This window comes from Myotis myotis, unplaced genomic scaffold (genome assembly GCF_014108235.1).
Source record: "Myotis myotis isolate mMyoMyo1 unplaced genomic scaffold, mMyoMyo1.p scaffold_m19_p_2, whole genome shotgun sequence".
Taxonomy (NCBI): domain Eukaryota; kingdom Metazoa; phylum Chordata; class Mammalia; order Chiroptera; family Vespertilionidae; genus Myotis; species Myotis myotis.
The window spans coordinates 83,581,696-83,593,077 of NW_023416324.1; the positions used below are offsets into that span (position 1 = coordinate 83,581,696).

General features: G+C 40.5%; 1 pseudogene; it reads right to left on the reverse strand.

Annotated features, from left to right (window-relative positions):
* Window positions 1-4,537: 4,537 nt before the first annotated feature.
* LOC118675130 lies at window positions 4,538-8,432 on the reverse strand (annotated as a pseudogene).
* Window positions 8,433-11,382: the final 2,950 nt, after the last annotated feature.

The following is an 11,382-nucleotide window of genomic DNA, read 5'->3' on the forward strand; positions in this document are numbered from 1 at the left end:
ATTCCCTTGATACACCGCCCCACCCAACTTTCAGGCCACCAAAGCTGTTTCCAGTGGCTTTTCCACATGAATAGCCTGTCTTAATTCATGCTTTAGAATTTCCTAAAATCTCTCAAACAAGCAGTATCTACTCTTGGCATACCCCATACCTCTCACTAAGTAGCCCCAGGCCTGGCACAAGCAACAGTCAGCCTTGGTTCACACTCTGGCCTCTCCTAGGCACCTCCATGCCCAGCACAAGTAGCAGTCATCTGCAGTTATTTTATAGCTCATTCCAGTGGCCCCAAATAGAACACTGATGGTGGCTGAACTTGGTTTACACCTTCCAAGAGGCCCAGAGCCAACCCACCAGGTGGACAGTTTCAGACCATGTAGAAGCACCACCCAAGTACTTCTACAAGTGGCACATTTAAGGGGTAGATTCAGCAGGCACCAGAGGCACACTGAAGTATGTCCTGTTTTGTGGGGTGGGCTACTGCACAGCTGATCCTCCAGGGTGATCACAGCCAATCCTTGAAGCCAATTGGCCTGGGAGATAAATCCCTCACATTGATGTGCCAACCATAATTAAGAATCAACTACAATAGGAGGGTATACACATCCCACACTATGGGGGGATATACCTGAAGTGACCAGCTTGAGTGATTGGGGATGCTGTGCTAGTGGACTTTACAGAATACCTACTACATAAGACCACTCTACCAAACCCCAGAGATGTAGCAGCTCTACCTAATATAAGAAACAACCACAGAAAGGCTGCCACAATGAGGAGATAAAGAAACATGTCCCAAATGAAAGAACAGAACAAAACTCAGAAAGATAATTAAACAAAATGGAGACAAACAATCTACTAGATGCAGAGCTCAAAACTGGTTATAAGAATGTTCAATGAACTTAGGGGGAGAGTAGATGAACTTAGTGAGAACTTCAACGAAGAAATAGGATACTTAAAAGTAGAACCAGAAAACAAAGAAGAACCAGTCAGAAATGAAAAATATATTAACTGAAATGAAGAATACGTTATAGGGCATCAACAGTGGAGTAGATGAAGCAGAGGATCAGATCAGAGATTTGAAAGATAGGAAGCATACATCAACCACTTAGAACATCAAAAAGAAAAAAAAAAGAATACAAAAACTGAGGCTAGAATAAGGAGCCTATGGGACAATTTCAAGCATACCAACATTCACATCATGGGGGTGCCAGTAGGAGAAGAGAGAGAAAGGAATTGAAATCCTATGTAAAAATAATGACAGAAAACTTCTCTAACCCAGTGAAGAAAATAGACATATAGTCCAAGAAGTGCAGAGGGTCCCAAACAAGATGAACCCAAAGAGACCCACACCAAGGAACATCATAATTAAAATGCCAAATGTTAAAAACAAAGAGAATCTTAAAAGCAACTGAAGAAAAGCATTTAATTACCTATAAGGGCGGCTCTCAACTGATTTCTCAACAGAAACTTTGCAGGCCAGAAGGGAATGGCAAGAAATATTCAAAGTGATGAAAAGCAAGGACCTACCCAGAAAAGGTTACTCTACCCAGCAAAGCTATAATTTAGAATTGAAGGATATATAAAGAGCTTCCAAGACAAGAAAAAGCTAAAGGAATTCATCACCACTAAACCAGTATTATATGAAATGTTAAAAGGCCTTTTTATTAAGAAGAAAAAAATAAAAAATATGAATAATAAAATGGCAATAAATACATATCTATCCACAATTGAATCTAAAATACAAAATAAATAAACAACCAGGACAGATACAGACTCATAGATACAGAGAACATTTTGAGAGTTGCCAGATGGGAAGTGAGTTGAAGGGATTAAGCAATACAGATGGGTAATTACAGAATTGTCACAGGAATGTAAAGTACAATATAGGGAATGTAGTCAATAATTTTGTAGTAACTGTGTATATTGCTAAGTCAATATGATATTTATTGGAATGATTACTTAGTAAGTTACATAATGTCTAATCACTGGTTTGTGTACCTGAAACTAATATAATATGGTATGTCAATTGTAATTGAAAAATAAAAAAATATTTAGAGTAAAAATAATAGTATCTTGTCTGGTAAATAATAGTACTCATTTTAATTTATATTAACCATCAATTTCCCTGAAATCCTTTGAGTTTAAAGCATAGGGTAGGTCATTTGGCAAAGAATGAGGGATAGAATGTTTATGTCATTACTTAGGTGTGGGACATCAGGGCCAGATGTTTTGAGAAGTGTAAGTTCTTTGGTGGACAATGGGTAGGCAAGAATGAAAATAGGACCATATAAATAAGAGATTAAAAACCCAATACCCAAGTGTAACTGGATTTACAATCTTACCCAGGACCAGACCAACCAGCAAAGTACAATGAAATTACTTAAAATTGAGTGTGCTAAACCTCAACCTGCAGCTTCACTCTCCAATTCACATTATGATTTATACAAACCTGGTTCAGAACCCACTATTTCTCCAAGAACTGATAAACTTACGGTCTCCTTTAATGAACAGCCCATCTAGGTCTTCCCATACATGCAGTGGACATATCTTTTATTATGTTTCCAATACTGCCATAAGGAACCAACTCTCCCTCAATCTTTCATAATACCTTTTAGTCCAACTGATTCAGGTGATTTCCAACCCTTCATCTCTGCCCAACCCTCACCCCTGCCACATCCCCCTAGTCTTAGGAATGGACACTTGGCTCAATTCTGGCCACTCATCTTGCTGACCACAAAGATTGATTTAGGGATGGTCATTTGATCCAAACCAAAGTAATCAGAGCCCTTACTTGACCCTTGCCAGAGCTATTGGAAAAAAATAATATTCCTTTCTCTCAGATCAGAAGTTCAAAGGTCTATGTTGGCTCAGGGTTGCTTGAGGACCTGTGTGTGAATGCAAAAGTAGAACAGACCTATGCACTGCAGAGGGCAGCCTTCATATCCAGAATCCAATTATATCTACACTTGCAAGCAATTCCTTCTCTCCCCCCACCCCTTTTTTATTTTCTTTTATTAAGCTAGCTTGAATTAAGTTTCCATACCTGGTTACCAAAAGTCTCAGATGAGTGTATGGTTTGGGGTATGAGGACCTTTCCTCTGAGAGATTTATTGCCTTATAAAAGTCTGTCTGAGATCCCTGGGGATCACAAAGAACATTATTCTTATTTTTAAATTAAAAATTACTCTTATATTAAAAACAAAACAAAGCTCCATTTCAAATGTCATATACTAGTAAAAATACTACAAACAGTACTTTCAATAGGTTGGAAGTAGGGGTATGGCTTCATTCTGTTGTGTCTCAGTCATTCACATCTGGGAGTTTTGCTTACCTAATTGTTTCTGGAATAAGCAACATCAAAACGGACATGCGTCAGGAATGTGACATTTCTAGGTGCTCCCCAGATCACCCCCTCTTCTGGCATTACTAAGCTTCCTCTCCCTGACTCTTCTACCACCTACCATCAGGCCAGTTATTTTCCTAGGACTGACTCAGGGGCAGTCAATTGCCGGGGTCCAACCACAGCAGGTCCAGGGGTTCCCAAAGGTGTAGACGGAGTCGGCGAAGAAGGAAGGATACGGAGACAGTGTTCAGTTGATCAGCAGCCTAGCCAGGATCTCCAGCTAGGATCTCCAGCCAAGTTCTGGTCTGGATCTCCAGAGAGGTTCTGCTGTTTATTGTCTTGTTACATCCATATTTATACCAGTTGATTTTAATCCTGTCAATTTCTATTACAAAGGTTAGGGCGTTTCTTATCTCCATTACAGGGAGTAAAGATTATGTAGCTTAAGCATGATTGTTTGTAGTTAAAGTGATTAACTACCCGCCTGGCACTTAGTTAAGGAGTTTAATCCCCTCCCTAACTTCAGGGAAAAATCCCTACCTGGGGAAACAACCTTTCTCGGAGAGGTGACCTTGGTTAAAACACACAGCACTAAGGGGAGCAAACATATTAAGAACAGTATGCTATATACGCCAGGTCCCTTGAAACATATGCTGTGCAGATGTTTCTATCCTGCAGCGACTGTGTCAAGCAGCAAGGATAGACTGGCTTCCGGCAGTCAATCATATGTACCCAGAGAAAGTCTTCAGTTGTGAAGGTGACTCTATAAGAGGGTACAGAGCCTATCTTCCCAGATGTACTGACTCCATTTGGGGGATGAGAAAGCACGATGCTCTGTACAGTTTTGACCCAAAGCAGATTCCAAAAATAATCCTTTTGGCCTCAGCGAAGCAGTCTAAAGCTAGGGTAATCAGTTTAAGTCAGGTTTAAATCCCTTATGAGTTTTCTGATGGCTTACTGTTGATGCTGATAATTATAATTCTTCCTCCTGAACTACCATACTACAATATCCTGTAATTAAAAAAAAAAAAAGAGGGTTGGAGGGATTTCTAAAAATGAATTAATTTGTTTTTGTTTTTAAAGGTAATTCCACGTAATGCTCCCAATAAGCCTATGGTAGAATTTCTCTTGCCACCCCACAGGCCACTCCAAAGCAAATTGCTTTATAGAACTTTTACAACTGTGCTAGAAGTTTAGAGTTAACTGGCAACAAGCCTGAAAATCTGGTTACGTATATAGGTACAAAGCTGGTTTATCAAATCCCTGTTCTGACCCTCAACCCAGTGCATTTCAACTGAGGCATCATCTACTTCCTTCTTTTTTTTTTAATATATTTTTTATTGATTAAGATATTACATATGTGTCCTTGTCCCCACGTTACCCTCTACACGCCCACCCCCCCCCCCACCCCCGCTCATGCCCTCACCCCCCCGTTGTCCATGTCCATTGATTAGGCCTATATGCTTGCATATAAGTCCTTTGGTTGATCTTTCCCCCTTACCCCCACCCTCCCCTACCTTCCCTCCAAGTCCCGACAGTCCAATCAATGCCGCTCCGTCTCTGGATCAGTCCTTGTTCATCAGCTTATGTTGTTCATTATATTCCACAAATGAGTGAGATCATGTGGTATTTATCCACTCTCCAGTTCCATCCATGCTGTGGCAAATGGTAAGAGTTCCTTTTTCTTCTTCCTCTTCTTAAAGAATACCTTTCAGCATAATGCTGGTTTGGTGGTGATGAACTCCTTTAGCTTTTTCTTATCCGTGAAGCTCTTTATCTGACCTTCTATTCTGAATGATAGCTTTGCTGGATAAAGTAATCTTGGTTGCAGGTTCTTGCTATTCATCACTTTGAATATTTCTTGCCACTCTCTTCTGGCCTGCATGGTTTCTGTTGAGAAATCAGCTGACAGTCGTATGGGTACTCCCTTGTAGGTAACTGACTGTCTTTCTCTTGCTGCTTTTAAGATTCTCTCTTTATCTTTTGCTCTTGGCATTTTAATTATGATGTGTCTTGGTGTGGTCCTCTTTGGATTCCTTTTGTTTGGGGTTCTCTGCGCTTCCTGGACTTGTAAGTCCATTTCTTTCACCAGGTTGGGGAAGTTTTCTGTCATTATTTCTTCAAAAAGGTTTTCAATATCTTGCCCTCTCTCTCCTTCTGGTACCCCTATAATTCTGATGTTGGTACGCTTGAAGTTGTCCCAGAGGTTCCTTACACTATCTTCATATTTTTGGAATCTCTTTTCTTTTTTCTTTTTCGGTTGGGTATTTTTTGTTTCTTTGTATTTCAAATCTTTGACTTGATTCTTGGGATCCTCTTGTCTGCTGCTGGATCTCTGTAAATTATTCTTTATTTCAGTCAGTGTATGCTTAATTTCTTGTTGGTCCTTTTTCATGTCCTCCATGGTCTCACTATACTTATTGAGGGATTCATTAAATTTATCGGCGGTTTCCATAAAATTCTTGAAAAACCTTATAAACGTGGCCTTGAACTCTATATCCAATCGTTTGCTTTCCTCCATTTCTGCCATTTGTGACCTATTTCTTTGTCTCCGCATTTTGGCAGCTTCCCTGTGTTGATAGAGTGGCCCTGCGCACCAGGTGTCCTGAAGGGCCCAGTAGCTCAGCCTCCCCAGTTACCTGGGGTGGACACTCTTGGTGCACTCTTGGTGCCTTGGTTGTTGTAGAATCACTGGGAGGAATTGACCTCCAGGCCAATTGGCTGTGAGAATCAGCTGTGTCTAAAGTGGGAGAACTTCTGTGCTGAAGACACCCTTCTGGGGCAAGACTTGCTTCAGTGGGGCTTTGGTGCTCACTGAGTCTGCTCCCTGAGTGTGTCCCTTATGGAACTGAGGAGTTGCAGTCTGGATGGTCCCCCTCTGACCACTGGGTACAGTGGCTCCTGGATCTAAGGAGGTGCTAATTCAGCCTCTGCCTGAGGCCACACAGCGGAAGCCACGAAGAGGCTCAGCTGTGAAGCAATGCAAGCCGCTGCGGGGGCCTTGGGCCTTCTCTTGGAAGTTCCGGGTCTGCCTGGCTTGGCTGCAGTTAGGTACATTCACATGCAAAAGCCTCTGCCCCAGCCTGGGTGGGGCGGGGTCTCAGGGAATCCCAGGGCGGATCAAGGAGCTATGGCTGATTCTCCGCCCGGAGTCGCGGGTCTCAGTGACCCGCTAATTGCTGCAAGCACCTCTGAGGGAAAGCCGCCTTCAAGTTCGCCCACTGCCGGACAGACCAGTATGAGTCCTGGGTCCCCAGAGACTTCCCGGAACCGGAGTTCAGAGCAGTCGGGAGCTTGTGATTCAAAAAGACAGCCACGTCCTCAGGTGCCACCCCCTTTCCTCGCGCGCGCGAGCCGCCGTACCTCTGCACTTGTACCTCTGCACTTTACCTCCGCAGCGCCTCTGGCTCTCAGCGTGCTTTTCTTTCCTTCTAGTTGTAGAATTTACACTCAGCCAGCCTTTCTGTTGTTCTGGATGATGTTTGCTCAGTCCTTTGCGGTAATTTTCAATTGTTGTGAGGCGACAATTTCCCGGTGTTTACCTATGCCGCCATCTTAGTTTCTCCTACCTCCTTCTTAATGTTCATCAAACACTTGAAAAGGTAATGTCCAGCCACTGGGTTAATGAGCTGCTCAGAAGCCCCTCGGTCCTGGGCTCCATTGCTAGAGCCTTTACATCTTTCCCCAACCTCCAAGTCTCCCTTTTCCTCACTCCTTTCAACCTCCATTGGTTCTGGGTTTCCTTTCTGGGAAAGCGAAACCTGGATTGGGCCATGGCCCTCAACAGTGGCTGACTCGCCTTCCTGTAGAGCAGGCCTGCACAGGACACTCTTCCAGGGGCCCTAGGCCAAATCTTGGCTACTGCCAGACTCTTCAGGGGTTAACTTTTTCTCTTCCAAGACTTGGATGACGTCCTCAAGAGCTTGAGGAACTTCTCTCAATTGTCTCACTCACTCTCTTTTCTTTCTCCTTAAATGAATCCAGGAGTTGTCTATGGCTGTTAGGAAAAGGCTAACTTCCCCCTTTCCACGTGAAACTCATTTATGCTGGACCTTTAGATCAGTGAGAATTTTTTCAATCCATGCCGTTACAACTGCCATGCCTTCTTCCATTGTCTCAGAGCCCAAAGATGATGTTTTGAGAGATAATTTTTTCATCACAGACTCCAACACTACAAATGTGATGGGTTTCTCTAATTTTCTTTGCTTACTTGGTGGTGATGGTACTGTTACGTCACCATGAAAACTCCAAGCTAAGGCCCATCTCATTGTCCGGTCTTGACAGAGTTCCATGTAGGTGACTTTAGGAACCCCTTGCACTCTAAGTTCTTCCTTCAGAGGAGCAAGGCTTCATTTCTTTCCCAGCATACAGCAATCTTTTTTAAGTTGTAAACTATGGTAGATCATCCTTTTAACAAACTCTAATTCACCTCCTTCTGCCATGATCTCTGTGATATCTCCTGTGTTTACCCAACTAGGTGGAGGTCTTCAAGGATTTAGAGAGTTTACTACCTTGGTTTCCAATGATTGGCAAAAAAGGGAGGATTGCACATGCAATAGTCATAGATTATCTCAGATTCTTCTTTAAGAGCATCCATCAGAAGCATCTTCTGTGGTACTTTTTACAACTTTTATAAGATCAGATAAGTTATTCTGTTACACATTTTTCTTTGCATAATTGAAGCACATATCATCTACTTCTGTTGCAAGAAAATACCAGCTATTTAAGGTACTTCCAAGTAAAGGATAGATGCAGGATGTTCCAGTACCTATGTCAATTCCTCTTCAGTGAGTACTTTTGTTAGAGTCCTATTGACCAATCAGATCTTTACCCAATGAATATAGTTGAGTCTCAAGGGAACTGTGGGAATTAGTCTCTCCAATGGAATATCAATAGAAAGTCCAATATCTTCCCTTAGGAGAGTATAAGTCAGAGCTCTGACTGCTTCGAAGTCTTTAAAATTAAGACTCACTCTTCCATTCAGATTTATGTGAAGATGTTCTTAAAATCTGGATATTTGGATACCAGATATACAAAGTCAGGAGGTTTGTCCTTTTATCTATTTCTTGCATGCATTGATTTACTCAGAGCCATCTCTGTGGACCAAGTTCCAGCCAAACCATCAATTTGGAGTGGGCCTCTAACCCTGGAGTCTTAAGCCATTCTTGTGTAGCTTGCTTCCATGTGTGTCTTTTGCATACTTACATCCTGGAATCCCAACAAGAAAGAGACTGGGCAGCAGAGTGGAAAGAAACAGATCTCTCCCCAGGTTCCCCTTCCTTCTCCCTTGGCATCTGGTGTAACCAAGAAGGAAAGTCCTGTTAGGCCAGTCATTATCTCAGAGGAGCTGTTAGAAAGTTGACTTTGTATAAAATTCATGACAAAGACTAGAAAGGGATTGTTTTTCTTTTGTTCTCTGGAGTTATTTGTTTTTTCACTGAGAACTGACAGCAGAGCTATTCTCTTCCTGCTAAGTGCCAAATCCTCAACTGGAATGTGCCTAACCCACTCATTGGAGATTTAACCTCAGAAGGCCAAGGAACCATCATGTGAGAAAAGACCATGTTCTCACAGAATTGAACTGTTACAGTCCTTTGTAACAGAAATTGAAATAGTCCTTTCCCCACTGTAAACAGGTAGGACGGCTCCAGGGTGCAGATGACTCAGTTGCTTGTGAACTGGAAAACATTGCTGCTGTCTGACTGAAACTTTCTGCTGAATCTTAGTGGCTGTTTCATACAAAAGAAAGAATAAGTCTTAATCACAGTAGAATTTAGTCTCCATCAAGAATTTCTCAAATGCTTTATCCAAGATAATATTGAATGGGGGGGAAAAAAGCATGAAGGAAAAAGTGAAGCATAGGCCTAACATTAGGATATTTTGTCTTGGTGGGAACCTCTAATATCTGGTAACTTTGAATCACTGATAGATGAATGACTAATTAAGAGGAAGAAGGAAAGTTGTTTACTCATGTTAGCAATGGGCAGAAATTTGTTTACTGAAATGTTTAAAAAAGTACATCAGGGTGTTTTAGTAACGAGAAAAACTTTACTTGGAAAGGAAAACAACTATAATCGTGAAATCTGAAGTACAAACACAATAAAAAATTAAAGTTTAAAATAAAATGTGTAAATATGTCCTCAAAGAGAACTTAGCATGCTACTCATTCATACAAGAAACACTTGGCTTATATCTGGTATTAATTAGGGACAAGCTAACAATGTGAAGATGAGAAGAGGGAGAAGTTGGAGAGGAACATGCAGAAAAACTTTAGAACTCTTAATAGTATTTATTAATACAAGAAAATGTATTACCTAGAATTTAAATGCAAGAAAGTATAATCCTTAAAATATTATCCTGATTCACTCCATGGTTAATAATGTCTAAGGAATATTTTATAATAATAATAAATTAAAAGTAATAATAATAAATCTGGACTGCTTTGCACTGGGGTATTCTTTGTTGAGTCTACCTTTTAACTGGATTGCTTCCTCAGTAAATGGAGTCAATATTGAAACCTAAAACCTGGACCATAAAAATGCAAACCTTCACATTGAAAACCTGACTTTACTATATATATATATTTCCCATAGGTTTCAACATAACACTATACACAATATCTCACATTTATCTTTTTTAACAATTTTATTTTTTCCGAACCAAATTTCTTGTAGCTTGCATACAATGAACAGATTGCTTTATGATGAAACTCCTAGAAAAGAGAGTGATAACAACAGGGTTGTATCTTCTCATCACAAAACCACCACCTAGAGTGGAGAAAACAGGGACTCCAACCATTGGGGTTCCCTCATCAGGATTCTTCCTGGGTTGTATTTTTTTTTTAATCTGGAAATCAGTAACCATTCCTTTCCCCAACACCCACCCTCCTTAAAATAAAACAAAACTATGATTCAAGCTAAGACAACTGTAGAGGTGAAAATTAGAGAGTGTTATTGAGGATTGAAAAAAGTATCTCTATTTCTTTAAGCTCTCAGAGGAGAGCTGTATGTATACATCTCCTTGACCATTTTATTATTTTCTTTCATTGCCACAGAATTTGCAGTGTCTGTACAAGGTCTAGAAATACTTTTCTTCATTCTAAATAATGTAATACTTCTGAATCTTCATATGTTGCTGCCCCGACTGTCTTGCACATATCAGTATTATGCTTCTGGCTGCGAGACCAAATCCAAGATGGTGAAGAATAATAAAAAAGTGAGTTGAGAGATTGAGAAAAAAACGGGGGGAGAGAGAGAATTCATGGACATGGACAATAGTGAGGTGATTGTGGGGGCTGGGTGGGTAGAGGGAGGTGGAAGAAGGTATATAGAGGGATAAATTATTATGGAAAAAATAAAATAAAACAAAACACAACACACAAAAAAATGAGTCTAAATGTATGACGTTTTTCCTGGCACTGCCAACACATTTTTTTTTTTGGGGGGGGGGGTGCATATATGGAGATGTAGTTGTCTTTAACTTTATTATGCATTTTCATGGTTATAACACTGTGGGTAAGAGAATCTTTATGTTGCTTTTGATTGTATGAGAAATGAAATAAAATTAGTTGGCTTAGTTTCATAAAGCTAATTTGCAAAGGCATGTCCCTCTGTTAAGCATTTGCAGAGTCCCCATGCTCTTCCTATCTGCATCAAGAAAAGTATCATAGACCCCTTTCGTCCTAAGAAATGTAGAATTTGATGAGGAAGAAATCTGACATAATTATGCATGGTTATCAAATTGCCAGATTAAATGAAACCCTGCAAGTAAATGGAAAATTAACTTAGAAGGAACTTAAAGGGTTTGGTTTTTATGACTTCATTGGCCAGTTTGCAGTCACCAAAGTGCACAGAGAGATGCTTGCTTTATGAAATATTCTCATAGTTGTGAAAATTGATAGTGTATCACTGTCAGGTCTGATTTTGTTTCCTATCCTAGGAAGAAAGGTCACTCCTCCTTCTTATTAAATTTGAAAAGTAAATAACCATGGGAGTATCTCAACAGACTTAGCATGTTTATTTTACACTACAAGAATGTGAAATAA